At 37.6% G+C, this 18,335-nt stretch overlaps 1 long non-coding RNA gene across 1 annotated transcript; it reads left to right on the top strand.

Annotated features, from left to right (window-relative positions):
• The first annotated feature begins 6,690 nt into the window (after positions 1–6,690).
• Positions 6,691–7,168, top strand: LOC117192208. The gene is made up of 2 exons (XR_004474250.1): positions 6,691–6,762; positions 6,827–7,168. It is a non-coding gene; the product is annotated as an uncharacterized LOC117192208 (long non-coding RNA).
• Positions 7,169–18,335: the final 11,167 nt, after the last annotated feature.

An 18,335-nucleotide genomic window follows, 5' to 3' on the forward strand; every position in this document is an offset into this window, starting at 1 on the left:
CAAAGGTGGAGGATATCCAAGGGCAGAGGCGCCAGATTATCCTCGTCCTAAATGAGGAATCCATTGATCTCCTCGCAAAGTCGGACGGTGTAGTGGATTATGGCTACAAGAAGATCACCATATCCACTTACAAGTCCGATCGCAAGGGCAGGCAAGCGGAGGTCGAGCCAGACCCGGAGCTGCCGGAGATCCCGAAAGAGGGGGCCTCGTGCGAGGAAGACAACCCGGCGTCGGATGCGGCGTCCATGATGTCGGACGATATCTTGGACGACTACGCGTTCGACGAGAGCGACCTAGCCAGAGGTCTCAGCCACATCGTTGTTGGGGAGAAGCCGGAGTCCCCTGACAGCGATCTAGAAGCAACAATGGTGGAGGCGAGCCTCAGGAATAATGCAGATAAACCTCCACCATTGTAAGGCAGCATGCGCTGCTCTACTGCTCCACCTGGCCAAGGGTGGAGCCGACATAGTCCTCATTCAGGAGCCCTGGATCCTCGGAAACAGGGTCTCCGGTCTGAGGACTTCTGACTACAAGCTATATGTAGCTGAAACCGCAGGTAAAATTCGTACCTGCATTCTTGCAAAAAGAGAGTTGCACTTATTTTTGCTCCCAAATTTCAGCAATGAAGACCACACCGCAGTGAGCCTCGAAGGCCAGGAGCGCTCACTGAGGATCTGCTCCACTCAGATGGTCTTACTAAACCGGGGTAGTGATCCCACCTTTATCATTAAAAACCGCAAGAAGGTCCTGGACCTCACGCTTGCCTCTCATGAGATACAGCGTAACATTGTATCCTGGAGGGTCCTGGAAGAGCACTCCTTCTCGGACCACAGGTACGTGGAAACTGTCTTCTCCTTCTCAGTACCGAAGCCAGTCCGATTCCGAAACATCAGGCGGACAAACTGGACTCGGTACTCTGATTACCTCTGTCGTGTTCTCCCTGAGCCCCCATCTGAGGAGGAGTTCTCCACGGAGGCTACGACTCGTCTTCTTAAGCTCTTTACCGACGCCTGCAATAAGGCGCTCGACAAAGCATGCCCCTCTGGCAAGAACAGAGGCCGGAAGAAACCTGAATGGTGGAATCCGAAACTGGGTGAACTCCGGAAAGCCTCCCGGAGACTCTTCAATAAAGCTAAGGCTGAAAACGTTAAGCAAAACTGGGCCGAATACAAGGCCAGTCTGTCAGTTTACAATAAAGAACTGAGGAAAGCCAAACGCGCCTCATGGCGTAAGTTCTGTAGCGACATTGAGAACAACTCGGAAGCCTCGCGCTTGCGCAAAGTTCTCTCGAAGACTACACCCACTCTGGGCTACCTGAAGAACGCCGACCAATCATGGACAACGTCCAGCAATGAGTCGCTAAATCTTCTCCTTAACACCCACTTTCCCGGCTGCGATGAAAACAGACCACACTACATCGCGGCTCCCTCCGTTGCCTCAAGTGTTATCATGAATCTGCTAAGCCAGGAGAACATTTCCTGGGCAATAAAAAGCTTCAAACCATACAAATCCGCGGGACCAGATGGCATCATCCCTGCCCAACTGATTCACGCTGGACAAAAAGCCACTAATTGGCTCAAAAGGATATACGAGGGAATCTTCTCCCATGGATATATCCCGGAAACCTGGCTTTACACCAAAGTCGTCTTCATCCCCAAAGCAGGCAAGCCTTCGCACACTGCCCCCAAAGATTTCAGACCCATAAGTCTATCGTCCTTCCTTCTGAAGACGATGGAACGGCTTTTGGGGATGCATCTCACGGTAAATATTCCGCCTAGTCTATTCTCAGACTCCCAGCATGCCTATCGGAAAGGAAGATCCACCGAAACGGCCCTACACACGATCACATCGATCATAGAAGCGTCCCTCAACTGTAAGGAGTACACCCTGGTAGCCTTCCTCGACATAGAAGGCGCCTTTAATAACATCCTCCCGACCGCCATCACGGGTGCACTGACGGACCTGGGGGTTGACTCCCGGACGGTGAGCCTGATCGATCAGATGCTACAATGCAGGACGGTTGAGGCATCACTGGGGACGTCAACGTCCACCAGATTTGTCAGTAGAGGCACCCCGCAGGGCGGAGTCTTCTCGCCCCTCCTATGGAACGTGGCAGTGAACGAACTGCTGCGGGAGACAGAGGGGGGTGCCGCGTGGTGGCGTATGCGGACGATGTTGCTATAGCATTCTCGGGTAAATTCCCGCAGACGCTGTGTGAGTGCCTGACAAGCACTCTCATGAAGATGTCAAAATGGGCAGACAAATGCGGTCTAGGCGTCAACCCGTCTAAAACGGAACTGGTGCTCTTCACTAGGAAGTACAAAGTTCCGGCACTGATTCCCCCAAGATTATGTGGGGAAGCGCTAATCTTCAGCAACAACGCCAAGTATCTTGGTCTAATCCTCGATAGAAAGCTCAATTGGAAATTGAGCATAGAGGATAGAGTAAAGAAGGCCACAGTAGCCCTCTATACTTGCAGGAAAGCCATCGGACTAAGATGGGGAATGACCCCCTATATAGTTCGGTGGCTTTACACCACCATCATACGACCGATCATGCTCTATGGAGCGGTAGTATGGTGGCCAGCCTTAGACAAAAGGACATGCCTCAATAAACTCAGCAGAGTTCAACGCATGGCAGAGCTATGCATAACTGGCGGGCTACGCACTACTCCAGGGGAAGCCCTGGATACTGTGCTGGACCTCCTCCCCATAGATCTCATGGGAAAGAAAGTGGCAACACTTTCCGCACTCAGAATGAGAGAAGCCAGACTGTGGAAAGCGTCCGCGGTTGGGCACTCGGGAATCCTGACGAGACACCCGCAATTACCAGAGAGGACAGATTATTGTGTCCCTAGTGATCACCTCTCGACGCCTTTCCAGGTATCAATCCCACTTAGGGAGGACTGGGAGATGGGCGAACCAGGACCCGCAAATGCGGTTCAAAGTTAGACGGCCGCGTGGGAGGCGGAGTCTACTGCAGCGAGCTGAACATCAGTCATTGCTTCAGGCTCCCGGACCACTGCAGTGTGTTCCAAGCGGAGTATGTAACCCTCAAAGAGGCCATTTCCATCGTCTCCAAACTACTTTTAGACACGCACTTAGTGTGCGTTTTCTCGGACAGCCAAGCAGCTATCAAAGCTCTAGGCTCAATATCGTCGAACTCAGCGACTGTAAATGACTGCCGCAGGTCTCTGCACGAGATCGCAGAGCAGTTAGATCTCTTCCTTATATGGGTCCCCGGCCACAGGGACATCGAGGGGAATGACGCCGCCGACGAGCTAGCCAGGCAGGGTACTACGATTCCTCTCCTATCGGAGAGGGAGCAAGTAGCGATGCCCTTGGCTACGTGCAGGCTCCTAACGCACGAATCGTTCGAGCAAAATGCCAATAGGAGTTGGCAGCAAACCGTTTCCTGTAAAATCTCAAGATTGATATGGCCATATCGATCGAAGAAGCGCTCAGCAGAGCTGTATAAACTCAGCAGAGCACAGTGCTCTGCAGTTACTAGAGCCATTACGGGACACTGGCAGATCGGCACTCACGCCTCTAGACTGTCAATCCCTCATAACGACTTCTGCAGGAGTTGTCGCGACGAGGAGGAGGAGGAATCGGTCCCCCACTTCTTCTGCCACTGCCCAGCCCTTGGAAATCGTCGTCTTCGTATTCTCGGGGCCGCTTTCCAAACGGACATTTCGGACCTGTCCGTAATCAAACCAGGGACCTTGTCCAAATACATCCAAGCCACCGGATGGGACTGCCCTTAACCTGCAGTAGTATGCTCTCACGGTTCGGGCAACGCGAAGGGGCACATGCCCATGCGGCAACACAACGGACCTTTTATAGGTCCAAGTGAGCTTGGGGGCGGGAGGCTCTTATCCCCCCCTCCCGGCTACCGCCTTAACCTAACCTAACCTACTTTTGATTGGTTGAATTTCACTTCCTCTTATTACAAGAGAATCATAGGATTCGTTTGAAACAGGTTTCTTCCAAGTGAGGATTACACAAAAAGAATAAGTGAATTTCAGGTAGAATAGAGGTTGTAACCTTTCCCTCATATTATTAGATTGACCCAGTAGGAATCGTTTGAAACAGGTTTGTGAGCAGGTACTGTTTGTTTTGGATATAAAAGATTAAGAAGGTGTTTGGGGGCCTAAAAAGATACCATTTAAAAAGGAAACCCTTAGTCCTATTTCAATAGTGAAAGTGGTTAGTTCGATAAAAAACGAGGGGGAACGTTGTGAGTTGCTGCGGACACCGCAACTCTACATTTATACCCGATACTTAGTCAGTATGGCTCTTCTCCGGCAGACGCCGCTAATATTAAACGACACGGCAAAGAGTGCGTGCGAGAGAGAAAATCAGTCTGAGCGTGACGTCGGGCGCTGCGTAGCCACTGCAGATTGATATCTTGCTTTTGGCTAAAAAAATGATCCGATCTGATCCAGATTCAGCAATCTGATAGATATAGTCATTATCTATGATTCTGCGTTTTTAGTTTTCTCGAATGTGCAATATTGTGGATGCAACAGATTTTCGTCCTTTGTGTGGGCGGAAGGGGGTGGGGCGAAATTTTGAGATACACGTTTTATAGTAAGATCTAACAGGAGTGCGGATACCAAATTTGGTTACTCTAGCCTTAATAGTCTCTGAGATTTTTGAATATCCCCAGATTTTCGTCCGGAAATTGTTTTCTTGATGCTGGCTATAATAATAATACGATCCAATTCAGATTCCGCAGTCTTAAAGATATGGTCATTCTCTACAACTCTACGTTTTTGGTTTTCTCATATCTTTAAAATTGTGGATGCCACAGATTTTCGTCTTTTGTGGGGGCGGAAGTCGGCGGGGCGAAGTTTTGAAATATTTTTGTAGCAGTGACATATCACAGAAGTCTGGATACAAAACATCGTTGCTCTAGCTCTTATAGTCTTTGAGCACTAGGCGCTGAAGGGGACGGACAGACGGACAGACGGACAGACAGACAGGGCTCAATCGACTTGGCTATTGATGCTGATCAAGAATATATATACTTTATGGGGTCGGAAACGATTCCTTCTGGACGTTACACACATCCACTTTTACCACAAATCTAATATACCCCAATACTCATTTTGAGTATCGGGTATAATAAAACTTAAAATAGCATCAAAAGTTAAGTGCAACATGTGTGATAAGTCCGTTGACTTTTCAGAGTTTCAATCTCATTATGAGAGATGCTCTGATTCTCGTAATAATGTGGTGTGTGACCTTTGCTCTAAGTCCATCGACTTAATAGAGTTTGATAGTCATTATGAAGCATGCTTGGGACCTAGGAATGCTTTTGAGATTCTTATGAGCAAAGGATCTAATTCAAGTGATCTTCAAGGTCCTTCAACGTCAGGAGCTTCAAAACGACCTCGATTGGATACTCCGATGGAACTAAGGATTATTGACTGTTCAATTTGCGGTGAAAGTTATCCTTCGTCTAGGGAAAGACGCCATATGATGTCGGACAAACATAAGAATGCAAGAGCAGCTCAACTAGAGGAAAATGAAAACGTTATTTTCAACGGAGTCGCGATTTCCTATAAAATCATATCGTGTTCACTCAAATAAAAGTGAACAGATTGATTTAATAGAGTTTTTTCATGATTGCAAAAATGATATTATCAATTTATTGCGTCACTGCATGAGTGAGTACAGATCCATAAAATACAATTTAAAAGTATATGGATTATACGTTAAAAACACTGATGATGAAAGCTTAACAGAAACAATGAAGCATTTCATTACTTTATACAAACCAATATATGAAAACGAGCTGATTGATGATCATCTAAATGATACCATAGAAAATTTGATAACTCTCAGCAGTGAATTCTAGGATAAGGATTCAGGTTGGGCAATAAAGTGTTTTAAATATTTTGAACTTACCATGATAAAACTAGAGCATATCGCTGCAAACAGGTTTATCCAAGCTCCCAAAAAAAAGTCACGAAATGCACTCATAAATGTTAAAAATGACGATGATTTTTGTTTCAAGTGGTGTGTTTTAGCATCATTAGCCTATGGAAAACACCTTAAAACTATATATCAAACAGCAGCATTAAAAAAAATTTCCCGAGATAAGTTAGCAATACCATCATCCTATCGATGCGGAAACATACGGCAAGACATCATTTATTATGAAGGAGTAAGATTAAATTTTTCCGGAATTGAGTTTCCAATAACAAGCAAAGGAATCAAGCGATTCGAATCAGCAAATGAGGATTTTAGCATTAATGTTTATGAAGTCGATGAGAATGGAAAAAACGTTGTGGGACCCACAGTGAGGACTAAGAAAATTCGGACTCACCACATAAACTGGCTTGGAATTAATAGGATAATATGCAAATGATGCATTATGCATATATAACGTGCATGAGAAAATTATGTTATTCACAACATAGTAAATCCCATAATACTGCATATTTTCTCGAGAACTGCTTTCAATTTTATAGTACAACAAATACTATACATGACACTAAAGAGTGTGGAAAAGTTGCTGCTTTGTATCCTGAACCTAATACCAAAACTGTATTCAAAAGTTTTTCTAAAAAACTATCTCCGCCAGTAGTAATTTATGCTGACATCGAAGCAGTTTTGGAAAATTACCATATAAATCTTAATGATCCATCAAAATCATCAACTACTATGGCACAGAGGCATACAGCATGTACAGCATCATTTTATATTGTACATAAATACAATGAACATCTAAATGAGATGTGGACATACGAAGGTAAATATTTTAACATTCCAGCAAAGGCAATAAACTCATAAACATTATGATTTCGTTATTTCAGGACCGGATTGTATCCAAAAATTTTGTCAAGCACTTAGGATGAAAACCGATGGACTTTATGAGAAGTACTGGAAGTCCTATAAAAAACCAATCTATCAGTTTAACATTTGGGATGAGGATTATCAGGAACACGGTGATTGCTATGCCTGCGAGAAACAAATTTCTGATGATGATCGAGAAAAATTCTTTGATCAGTTTACAGGACAATATGTAGGTCCTATTCATAAGCTGTGTAAACAGACATTTAGATTAAGCGATCCCTTTTTCCCGGTAGTTTTTCATAACTTGTCTCGTTATGATATACATTTATTTGTTACGTCAATAAAAGATGAACTAAGACCCATTCCTTGCAATAAAGAGTTATATATTGCGTTAACTCAAATTTGTAAGCTCGATGAATCTTATCTTCATCAATATAAAATTAGATATATAGATTCAAATAGATTTTTTAATTCAAGCTTAGAAAAACTCGCTAATTTTTATAATTCACTGAATGATGAGGAATGTAGTGTTGAAGACTACATCTTTGCTCAGAAGGTTTGGAGCGCATTTAATTGCAAATCTATTAGAGATTATTTAAAATTATATTTTGAAAGCGATGTTTTAATTCTTGCTGATGTATTTGAGAATTTTAGGAGTCTTTGCTCCCGAGTGTACAGGTTAGACCCCATTAATTATGTTACTGCTCCTTCAGTTTCATGGGATGCAATGTTAAAATACACAAGGGTAGAATTAGAACTTGTTAGTGATCCTGACATTTATAATTTTTTAAAAACTGCTGTTCGTGGAGGGTTGACCCAATGAACTCAACAACACAACAACAACATTTGCAACAGCAAATAACAAATATTTAAATAATAAATTTAAGCCTACCGAACCCATAAATTTCCTTTCATATATTGACGCCAACAACTTATATGGATGGGCTATGAGTCAACCCCTTCCATTTTCTAATTTTAAATTTGTAAGTAACGATGAAATTTCATCTTTCAACGTTCTTAGCATATCGGCATCTAGTGATGTTGGATATATTTTAGAAGTAGATATGCGATATCCTGATGATATTCATAATAAGCATAATAGTTTACCTTTTTGCCCCGAAAATAAGATTCCACCGGGAGGAAAGCAGACAAAACTAATAGCTGACTTAAGTGATAAAAAGAACTATATAATCCATTTGAAGCAGCTACAGTTATGTATAGAGCAAGGTATGATTTTAGAAAAAATATCTAGAGTTTTATCATTTAATCAGTCCTGTTGGCTGAAACCTTATATTGACCTCAATACATCTCTTAGAAAATTAGCTAGCAATGACTTTGAGATAAACTTTTACAAATTAATGGTTAATGCCGTTTATAATAATAAACGGCTGCCATTGAATCAACTAAGTCCCGAATTTTTTATGATAAGCCCATATACATTGGAGTTAGTGTACTAGAACTTTCAAAATGGTTAATGTATGACTATTTCTATAATTTTCATTCTGTAAAATGTCCATCATCAAAAATACTCTATATGGATACAGATTCATTTATTATATCATCAGAAGAAGATTTTTATGATTTAATTAAATTCAATCCTAATCGCTTTGATACATCCAATTACCTAGCCTCAAACAGATTCGGTATCAATCTCGCTAATAACAAAGAGCTTGGATTAATGAAAGACGAAAATGCAGGAAAAATAATGACGTCGTTTGCAGGATTAAAAGCGAAAGCATACTCATATTTAATTGCTAAAGATGATAACACTGACTATAACGTAAAATAGGTTAAAGGCGTAAAAAAGTCAGTAGTGAAACGATTAACTCATACTCATTATATTGAATGCATTAAACATAAAAAAACTTATTATGGACAACAGAGAGTTATTAGAAGTAGAGGTCATAAAATTTATACTGAAATTGTAAATAAGATAAGTCTAAATTATAAGAATGACAAAAGATTTATATTACCTGATAATATTTCAACATTAGCTCATAATCACTATAAAATTAAAAATATTTTAGGTGCTAGTAATAATACACAAAATATGGTATAAGTAAATTTAACATTATATTATTATTACTATTTAATTTGTGTATAATTAAAACTATATTTCAATGTAAAAAATACACAACAATAAATTAAATCTGATAAATATTTTGCGTGCTTAATTATTTTAATATACTCTTTTTATTTATCCATGAATTGTGTGTTTCATCGAAACCTAACCATTTAACAAAAACTTGTTCTTTTTTCCTTCTGAGTATTTTTTCCACTCAGAAAGCATTTTCATCTTTAACTTTTTGGAGTTCTTGATCATAAAATGAGCCTTTGATCATTTCCCCCTTATAGTCCTCCAGTTCATATGTTACAGGATTAGTAGACTTTACTTTTAAAATTTTAAAAACTTCGGTTGTCCAGTTTGGATCATAGCCCTTTGTAAAAATACCTTTATATTTACTTATTCTAACAGGATCACCAATGGAAAACTTGTGTTTAGGAAATACCTTACAAATATTATAAGCTGTTTTCAAAATAAACTCTTCATTTTGTTTGTTTACATCTATAGGCCTCATTTTTATAGTACGGTGATATGAATTATTATAATCTTTTAGTAAGTCATGCAAGGTATAAATCCACATACGATTTTTTAATGTTCTATTAAAACGTTCACAAATAGATGCCTTAAGGTGTGTATATGTATGGTAATGGTTAATGTTATTCTTTTTCATTAACTCTCCGAAGGATACATTAAAACACTCCTTTCCTTGATCAGATTGAATATTTTTAGGTTTATGTTTAGATATTTTTAATATTTTCTTCAATGCTGATAAAACATCTAAAGCTGTTTTAGACTTAACGGGAACTGCATATGCATACTTCGAGAACGTGTCAATTACTGTCAGCAGGTACCTATATCCTTTGTTTTCCTTATAAAAGGGTATCATTTCAACTAAATCGATATGCCACGTGTCATTAATTCCCTTTTGTACGAATTTATGACGAATGAAATTTCTTCTAGCAGGCTTATGTATTTCATTAACAACTTGTTGCTTACTCATTTTTAATATAATTTGTATTTTCTATTGTTATGTTGGGATGATTGCTTATTTAAAAGTGTTTGCTTATACTCAAGAACATCGCGTTTTATTTGATTACACATTTTTTTGGAAATTTCAAAGCATAAACGGGTTAAATCTATTAGCACATTTCTATCATAAGTACCGTCTAAATCAGCTAGTTGAACATCAAATTTTTGTAAGGCTGCACACTTAGGAATAATATTATTATAGTAGAGGTATATAATTTGTTGCTTAAGTATCGTATTCCAACATAAAAATGTGGTAAAAAAAATGCCTAATCTTAAAAACGATCTCCAGGACTCACTATCAAATTCAATTTTATTTCCAAACTGATTTATTATAAACACATACTGCTTATCTGATTTTCGAAATCTAAAATTGCACTTAATTGTGGGATGGATGGTCTATAATTGTATCAGGCATCAACAAATCATACTGATCAAGCTTCAATTGGATATACTCCTTGTATGTAACCAATTGCATCCATTCATCTTTATCTAAACCGACGAAATTGTTTTTGCTTTGCTGCCTCCATATCATTGGAGTGAATTTTCTTGTAGTTGAAAAACCGCATTTAAGTTTTAAATTATGTACTACATAATATTCGAGACCGAAAATGACTTCGTGATCCTGCTTCTTTCTAGTGGACCTAATTCTTTTTGATTGAAGCCTGTCCATTTGGGTTGAATGCTTTTGTTAAACTAAGAACTCTTACTGAATTGGGCTGTATATAAAGGAGATAGGCATCAACGACTCATTCAGTTTATTACAAAATCTCAAACCAACATGAACACAATCGACAGGAATTCAAGCGTTATAGTTGATTTTCAATATCTATTTGGAAATAATAAACAACTTTTTATTAAGGAATTGGCGTTTATGCAAACCGGAACAGTAACACCAAACTTCTTTCATTTCAAACCACCATATCATCTGAATGAATTGGATAATGAAATGATTAAACAACAAAATATTAATCGTCAAACCATAAATGGATTGGAATGGTCAGATGGTGAAATATCATATTTAAGTTTAGGTGAAATACTTTCACCACTAAATAGATTTAGCACCGTTATTGTACGTGGTGAAATTAAAAAAAAGTTTTTATCTAAGTATTTAACAAATAATGTTATTCATATCGATATAGGAAAAAGTCTCACATTTTATCCAAATTTTTTTTCAAACTGTAGAATCCACAAAAATTCCTCTTAGATGTGCTCTAAATAATTTATTTAAGCTATTTGTTATCTTGGAAAATTCTAACTACGCTATCTACTGTAATAGTGACTCATATGTTTAGAATTTTAGTTTATATTCAGCACTTGTAGTAACTAGTTGTTTAAAATTTAAGCGTTTGTTTGAAAAGGATCCTCACAAAAGCGGATACACACAAGTTGTTTATTGTAATTATTGCGGATCTGATACTCACTTAGAAAAAAACTACACCAAAAAGCGCGATCAGGAGACGCGTAATTAGAATATCTTAGATGTTAGAAAACATTTATAAAATATTAATAAATAAAACATAACCCAAAAATGTTTAAGCAATTTATACATCCTTTTACAATGCTTATTTGCGGACCTTCAGGATCTGGTAAGACAACATTTTTAGAAAATTTAATAAACAAAAGGAATGATTTGCTGAGCATTTCAATTAATCGAATAATTTGGTGTTATGGAGAGGAGCATGCTAAGCCAAATTTTAATACCATCGAATACTATAAAGGAGTTCCCGAAACAATTGAAAATGAAAATCATGAGCCTATTCTTTTAATACTAGATGACTTAATGATGGGTGCATTTAATAAAAATGTCTGTGAGCTATTTACAAAAGGATCACACCACAGGAATTTATCCGTAATAGTGGTTACACAAAATATATTTTATAAATCATCACATACTCGAGATATTTCACTAAACACAAAATACATCGTTGCGTTCAAAGATCCTAGAGATAAGCTACAATTTCAATGCTTAGCAAGACAAATTTATCCTGAAAATTCTCAGGAGCTCTTCAGAATATATAAGGAGGTGACAGATGAACCACATGGTTATTTACTTATTGATCTTACTCAGGGAATAAATGATCTCCTTAGATTTCGTACACATATTTTTAATTCTGAGTATACAGTTTGCTTTTCAGATGAAAATGGTTTACAAAAAGAATCTAAATCGACTGAAAGCGAACAAACATTTATTGTATGTGCTCAAAAGGGCAAATAATAAACTTCCAAATGCAATTATAAGTAATTGTGACATTGAGTTAGTAAAAGCATAGGGAAGATAGTGTTGAATACTCTACGAGGAAATCATAAGATATCAAAAACCAACTATATACTCTAAAAAAGTATAAAAATGCATTACGTCTATTGGCAAAATGCCAATAGGAGATGGCAGCAAACCGTTTCCTGTAAAATCTCAAGATTGATATGGCCATATCGATCGAAGAAGCGCTCAGCAGAGCTGTATAAACTCAGCAGAGCACAGTGCTCTGCAGTTACTAGAGCCATTACGGGACACTGGCAGATCGGCACTCACGCCTCTAGACTGTCAATCCCTCATAACGACTTCTGCAGGAGTTGTCGCGACGAGGAGGAGGAGGAATCGGTCCCCCACTTCTTCTGCCACTGCCCAGCCCTTGGAAATCGTCGTCTTCGTATTCTCGGGGCCGCTTTCCAAACGGACATTTCGGACCTGTCCGTAATCAAACCAGGGACCTTGTCCAAATACATCCAAGCCACCGGATGGGACTGCCCTTAACCTGCAGTAGTATGTTCTCACGGTTCGGGCAACGCGAAGGGGCACATGCCCATGCGGCAACACAACGGACCTTTTATAGGTCCAAGTGAGCTTGGGGGCGGGAGGCTCTTATCCCCCCCCTCCCGGCTACCGCCTTAACCTAACCTAACCTACTTTTGATTGGTTGAATTTCACTTCCTCTTATTACAAGAGAATCATAGGATTCGTTTGAAACAGGTTTCTTCCAAGTGAGGATTACACAAAAAGAATAAGTGAATTTCAGGTAGAATAGAGGTTGTAACCTTTCCCTCATATTATTAGATTGACCCAGTAGGAATCGTTTGAAACAGGTTTGTGAGCAGGTACTGTTTGTTTTGGATATAAAAGATTAAGAAGGTGTTTGGGGGCCTAAAAAGATACCATTTAAAAAGGAAACCCTTAGTCCTATTTCAATAGTGAAAGTGGTTAGTTCGATAAAAAACGAGGGGGAACGTTGTGAGTTGCTGCGGACACCGCAACTCTACATTTATACCCGATACTTAGTCAGTATGGCTCTTCTCCGGCAGACGCCGCTAATATTAAACGACACGGCAAAGAGTGCGTGCGAGAGAGAAAATCAGTCTGAGCGTGACGTCGGGCGCTGCGTAGCCACTGCAGATTGATATCTTGCTTTTGGCTAAAAAAATGATCCGATCTGATCCAGATTCAGCAATCTGATAGATATAGTCATTATCTATGATTCTGCGTTTTTAGTTTTCTCGAATGTGCAATATTGTGGATGCAACAGATTTTCGTCCTTTGTGTGGGCGGAAGGGGGTGGGGCGAAATTTTGAGATACACGTTTTATAGTAAGATCTAACAGGAGTGCGGATACCAAATTTGGTTACTCTAGCCTTAATAGTCTCTGAGATTTTTGAATATCCCCAGATTTTCGTCCGGAAATTGTTTTCTTGATGCTGGCTATAATAATAATACGATCCAATTCAGATTCCGCAGTCTTAAAGATATGGTCATTCTCTACAACTCTACGTTTTTGGTTTTCTCATATCTTTAAAATTGTGGATGCCACAGATTTTCGTCTTTTGTGGGGGCGGAAGTCGGCGGGGCGAAGTTTTGAAATATTTTTGTAGCAGTGACATATCACAGAAGTCTGGATACAAAACATCGTTGCTCTAGCTCTTATAGTCTTTGAGCACTAGGCGCTGAAGGGGACGGACAGACGGACAGACAGACATGGCTCAATCGACTTGGCTATTGATGCTGATCAAGAATATATATACTTTATGGGGTCGGAAACGATTCCTTCTGGACGTTACACACATCCACTTTTACCACAAATCTAATATACCCCAATACTCATTTTGAGTATCGGGTATAATAAAACTTAAAATAGCATCAAAAGTTAAGTGCAACATGTGTGATAAGTCCGTTGACTTTTCAGAGTTTCAATCTCATTATGAGAGATGCTCTGATTCTCGTAATAATGTGGTGTGTGACCTTTGCTCTAAGTCCATCGACTTAATAGAGTTTGATAGTCATTATGAAGCATGCTTGGGACCTAGGAATGCTTTTGAGATTCTTATGAGCAAAGGATCTAATTCAAGTGATCTTCAAGGTCCTTCAACGTCAGGAGCTTCAAAACGACCTCGATTGGATACTCCGATGGAACTAAGGATTATTGACTGTTCAATTTGCGGTGAAAGTTATCCTTCGTCTAGGGAAAGACGCCATATGATGTCGGACAAACATAAGAATGCAAGAGCAGCTCAACTAGAGGAAAATGAAAACGTTATTTTCAACGGAGTCGCGATTTCCTATAAAATCATATCGTGTTCACTCAAATAAAAGTGAACAGATTGATTTAATAGAGTTTTTTCATGATTGCAAAAATGATATTATCAATTTATTGCGTCACTGCATGAGTGAGTACAGATCCATAAAATACAATTTAAAAGTATATGGATTATACGTTAAAAACACTGATGATGAAAGCTTAACAGAAACAATGAAGCATTTCATTACTTTATACAAACCAATATATGAAAACGAGCTGATTGATGATCATCTAAATGATACCATAGAAAATTTGATAACTCTCAGCAGTGAATTCTAGGAGAAGGATTCAGGTTGGGCAATAAAGTGTTTTAAATATTTTGAACTTACCATGATAAAACTAGAGCATATCGCTGCAAACAGGTTTATCCAAGCTCCCAAAAAAAAGTCACGAAATGCACTCATAAATGTTAAAAATGACGATGATTTTTGTTTCAAGTGGTGTGTTTTAGCATCATTAGCCTATGGAAAACACCTTAAAACTATATATCAAACAGCAGCATTAAAAAAAATTTCCCGAGATAAGTTAGCAATACCATCATCCTATCGATGCGGAAACATACGGCAAGACATCATTTATTATGAAGGAGTAAGATTAAATTTTTCCGGAATTGAGTTTCCAATAACAAGCAAAGGAATCAAGCGATTCGAATCAGCAAATGAGGATTTTAGCATTAATGTTTATGAAGTCGATGAGAATGGAAAAAACGTTGTGGGACCCACAGTGAGGACTAAGAAAATTCGGACTCACCACATAAACTGGCTTGGAATTAATAGTGATAATATGCAAATGATGCATTATGCATATATAACGTGCATGAGAAAATTATGTTATTCACAACATAGTAAATCCCATAATACTGCATATTTTTGCGAGAACTGCTTGCAATTTTATAGTACAACAAATACTATACATGGCACTAAAGAGTGTGGAAAAGTTGCTGCTTTGTATCCTGAACCTAATACCAAAACTGTATTCAAAAGTTTTTCTAAAAAACTATCTCCGCCAGTAGTAATTTATGCTGACATCGAAGCAGTTTTGGAAAATTACCATATAAATCTTAATGATCCATCAAAATCATCAACTACTATGGCACAGAGGCATACAGCATGTACAGCATCATTTTATATTGTACATAAATACAATGAACATCTAAATGAGATGTGGACATACGAAGGTAAATATTTTAACATTCCAGCAAAGGCAATAAACTCATAAACATTATGATTTCGTTATTTCAGGACCGGATTGTATCCAAAAATTTTGTCAAGCACTTAGGATGAAAACCGATGGACTTTATGAGAAGTACTGGAAGTCCTATAAAAAACCAATCTATCAGTTTAACATTTGGGATGAGGATTATCAGGAACACGGTGATTGCTATGCCTGCGAGAAACAAATTTCTGATGATGATCGAGAAAAATTCTTTGATCAGTTTACAGGACAATATGTAGGTCCTATTCATAAGATGTGTAAACAGACATTTAGATTAAGCGATCCCTTTTTCCCGGTAGTTTTTCATAACTTGTCTCGTTATGATATACATTTATTTGTTACGTCAATAAAAGATGAACTAAGACCCATTCCTTGCAATAAAGAGTTATATATTGCGTTAACTCAAATTTGTAAGCTCGATGAATCTTATCTTCATCAATATAAAATTAGATATATAGATTCAAATAGATTTTTTAATTCAAGCTTAGAAAAACTCGCTAATTTTTATAATTCACTGAATGATGAGGAATGTAGTGTTGAAGACTACATCTTTGCTCAGAAGGTTTGGAGCGCATTTAATTGCAAATCTATTAGAGATTATTTAAAATTATATTTTGAAAGCGATGTTTTAATTCTTGCTGATGTATTTGAGAATTTTAGGAGTCTTTGCTCCCGAGTGTACAGGTTAGACCCCATTAATTATGTTACTGCTCCTTCAGTTTCATGGGATGCAATGTTAAAATACACAAGGGTAGAATTAGAACTTGTTAGTGATCCTGACATTTATAATTTTTTAAAACTGCTGTTCGTGGAGGGTTGACCCAATGTACTCAACAACACAACAACAACATTTGCAACAGCAAATAACAAATATTTAAATAATAAATTTAAGCCTACCGAACCCATAAATTTCCTTTCATATATTGACGCCAACAACTTATATGGATGGGCTATGAGTCAACCCCTTCCATTTTCTAATTTTAAATTTGTAAGTAACGATGAAATTTCATCTTTCAACGTTCTTAGCATATCGGCATCTAGTGATGTTGGATATATTTTAGAAGTAGATATGCGATATCCTGATGATATTCATAATAAGCATAATAGTTTACCTTTTTGCCCCGAAAATAAGATTCCACCGGGAGGAAAGCAGACAAAACTAATAGCTGACTTAAGTGATAAAAAGAACTATATAATCCATTTGAAGCAGCTACAGTTATGTATAGAGCAAGGTATGATTTTAGAAAAAATATCTAGAGTTTTATCATTTAATCAGTCCTGTTGGCTGAAACCTTATATTGACCTCAATACATCTCTTAGAAAATTAGCTAGCAATGACTTTGAGATAAACTTTTACAAATTAATGGTTAATGCCGTTTATAATAATAAACGGCTGCCATTGAATCAACTAAGTCCCGAATTTTTTATGATAAGCCCATATACATTGGAGTTAGTGTACTAGAACTTTCAAAATGGTTAATGTATGACTATTTCTATAATTTTCATTCTGTAAAATGTCCATCATCAAAAATACTCTATATGGATACAGATTCATTTATTATATCATCAGAAGAAGATTTTTATGATTTAATTAAATTCAATCCTAATCGCTTTGATACATCCAATTACCTAGCCTCAAACAGATTCGGTATCAATCTCGCTAATAACAAAGAGCTTGGATTAATGAAAGACGAAAATGCAGGAAAAATAATGACGTCGTTTGCAGGATTAAAAGCGAAAGCATACTCATATTTAATTGCTAAAGATGATAACACTGACTATAACGTAAAATAGGTTAAAGGCGTAAAAAAGTCAGTAGTGAAACGATTAACTCATACTCATTATATTGAATGCATTAAACATAAAAAAACTTATTATGGACAACAGAGAGTTATTAGAAGTAGAGGTCATAAAATTTATACTGAAATTGTAAATAAGATAAGTCTAAATTATAAGGATGACAAAAGATTTATATTACCTGATAATATTTCAACATTAGCTCATAATCACTATAAAATTAAAAATATTTTAGGTGCTAGTAATAATACACAAAATATGGTATAAGTAAATTTAACATTATATTATTATTACTATTTAATTTGTGTATAATTAAAACTATATTTCAATGTAAAAAATACACAACAATAAATTAAATCTGATAAATATTTTGCGTGCTTAATTATTTTAATATACTCTTTTTATTTATCCATGAATTGTGTGTTTCATCGAAACCTAACCATTTAACAAAAACTTGTTCTTTTTTCCTTCTGAGTATTTTTTCCACTCAGAAAGCATTTTCATCTTTAACTTTTTGGAGTTCTTGATCATAAAATGAGCCTTTGATCATTTCCCCCTTATAGTCCTCCAGTTCATATGTTACAGGATTAGTAGACTTTACTTTTAAAATTTTAAAAACTTCGGTTGTCCAGTTTGGATCATAGCCCTTTGTAAAAATACCTTTATATTTACTTATTCTAACAGGATCACCAATGGAAAACTTGTGTTTAGGAAATACCTTACAAATATTATAAGCTGTTTTCAAAATAAACTCTTCATTTTGTTTGTTTACATCTATAGGCCTCATTTTTATAGTACGGTGATATGAATTATTATAATCTTTTAGTAAGTCATGCAAGGTATAAATCCACATACGAT

Source organism: Drosophila miranda (assembly GCF_003369915.1).
Source record: "Drosophila miranda strain MSH22 chromosome Y unlocalized genomic scaffold, D.miranda_PacBio2.1 Contig_Y2_pilon, whole genome shotgun sequence".
Lineage (NCBI taxonomy): Eukaryota > Metazoa > Arthropoda > Insecta > Diptera > Drosophilidae > Drosophila > Drosophila miranda.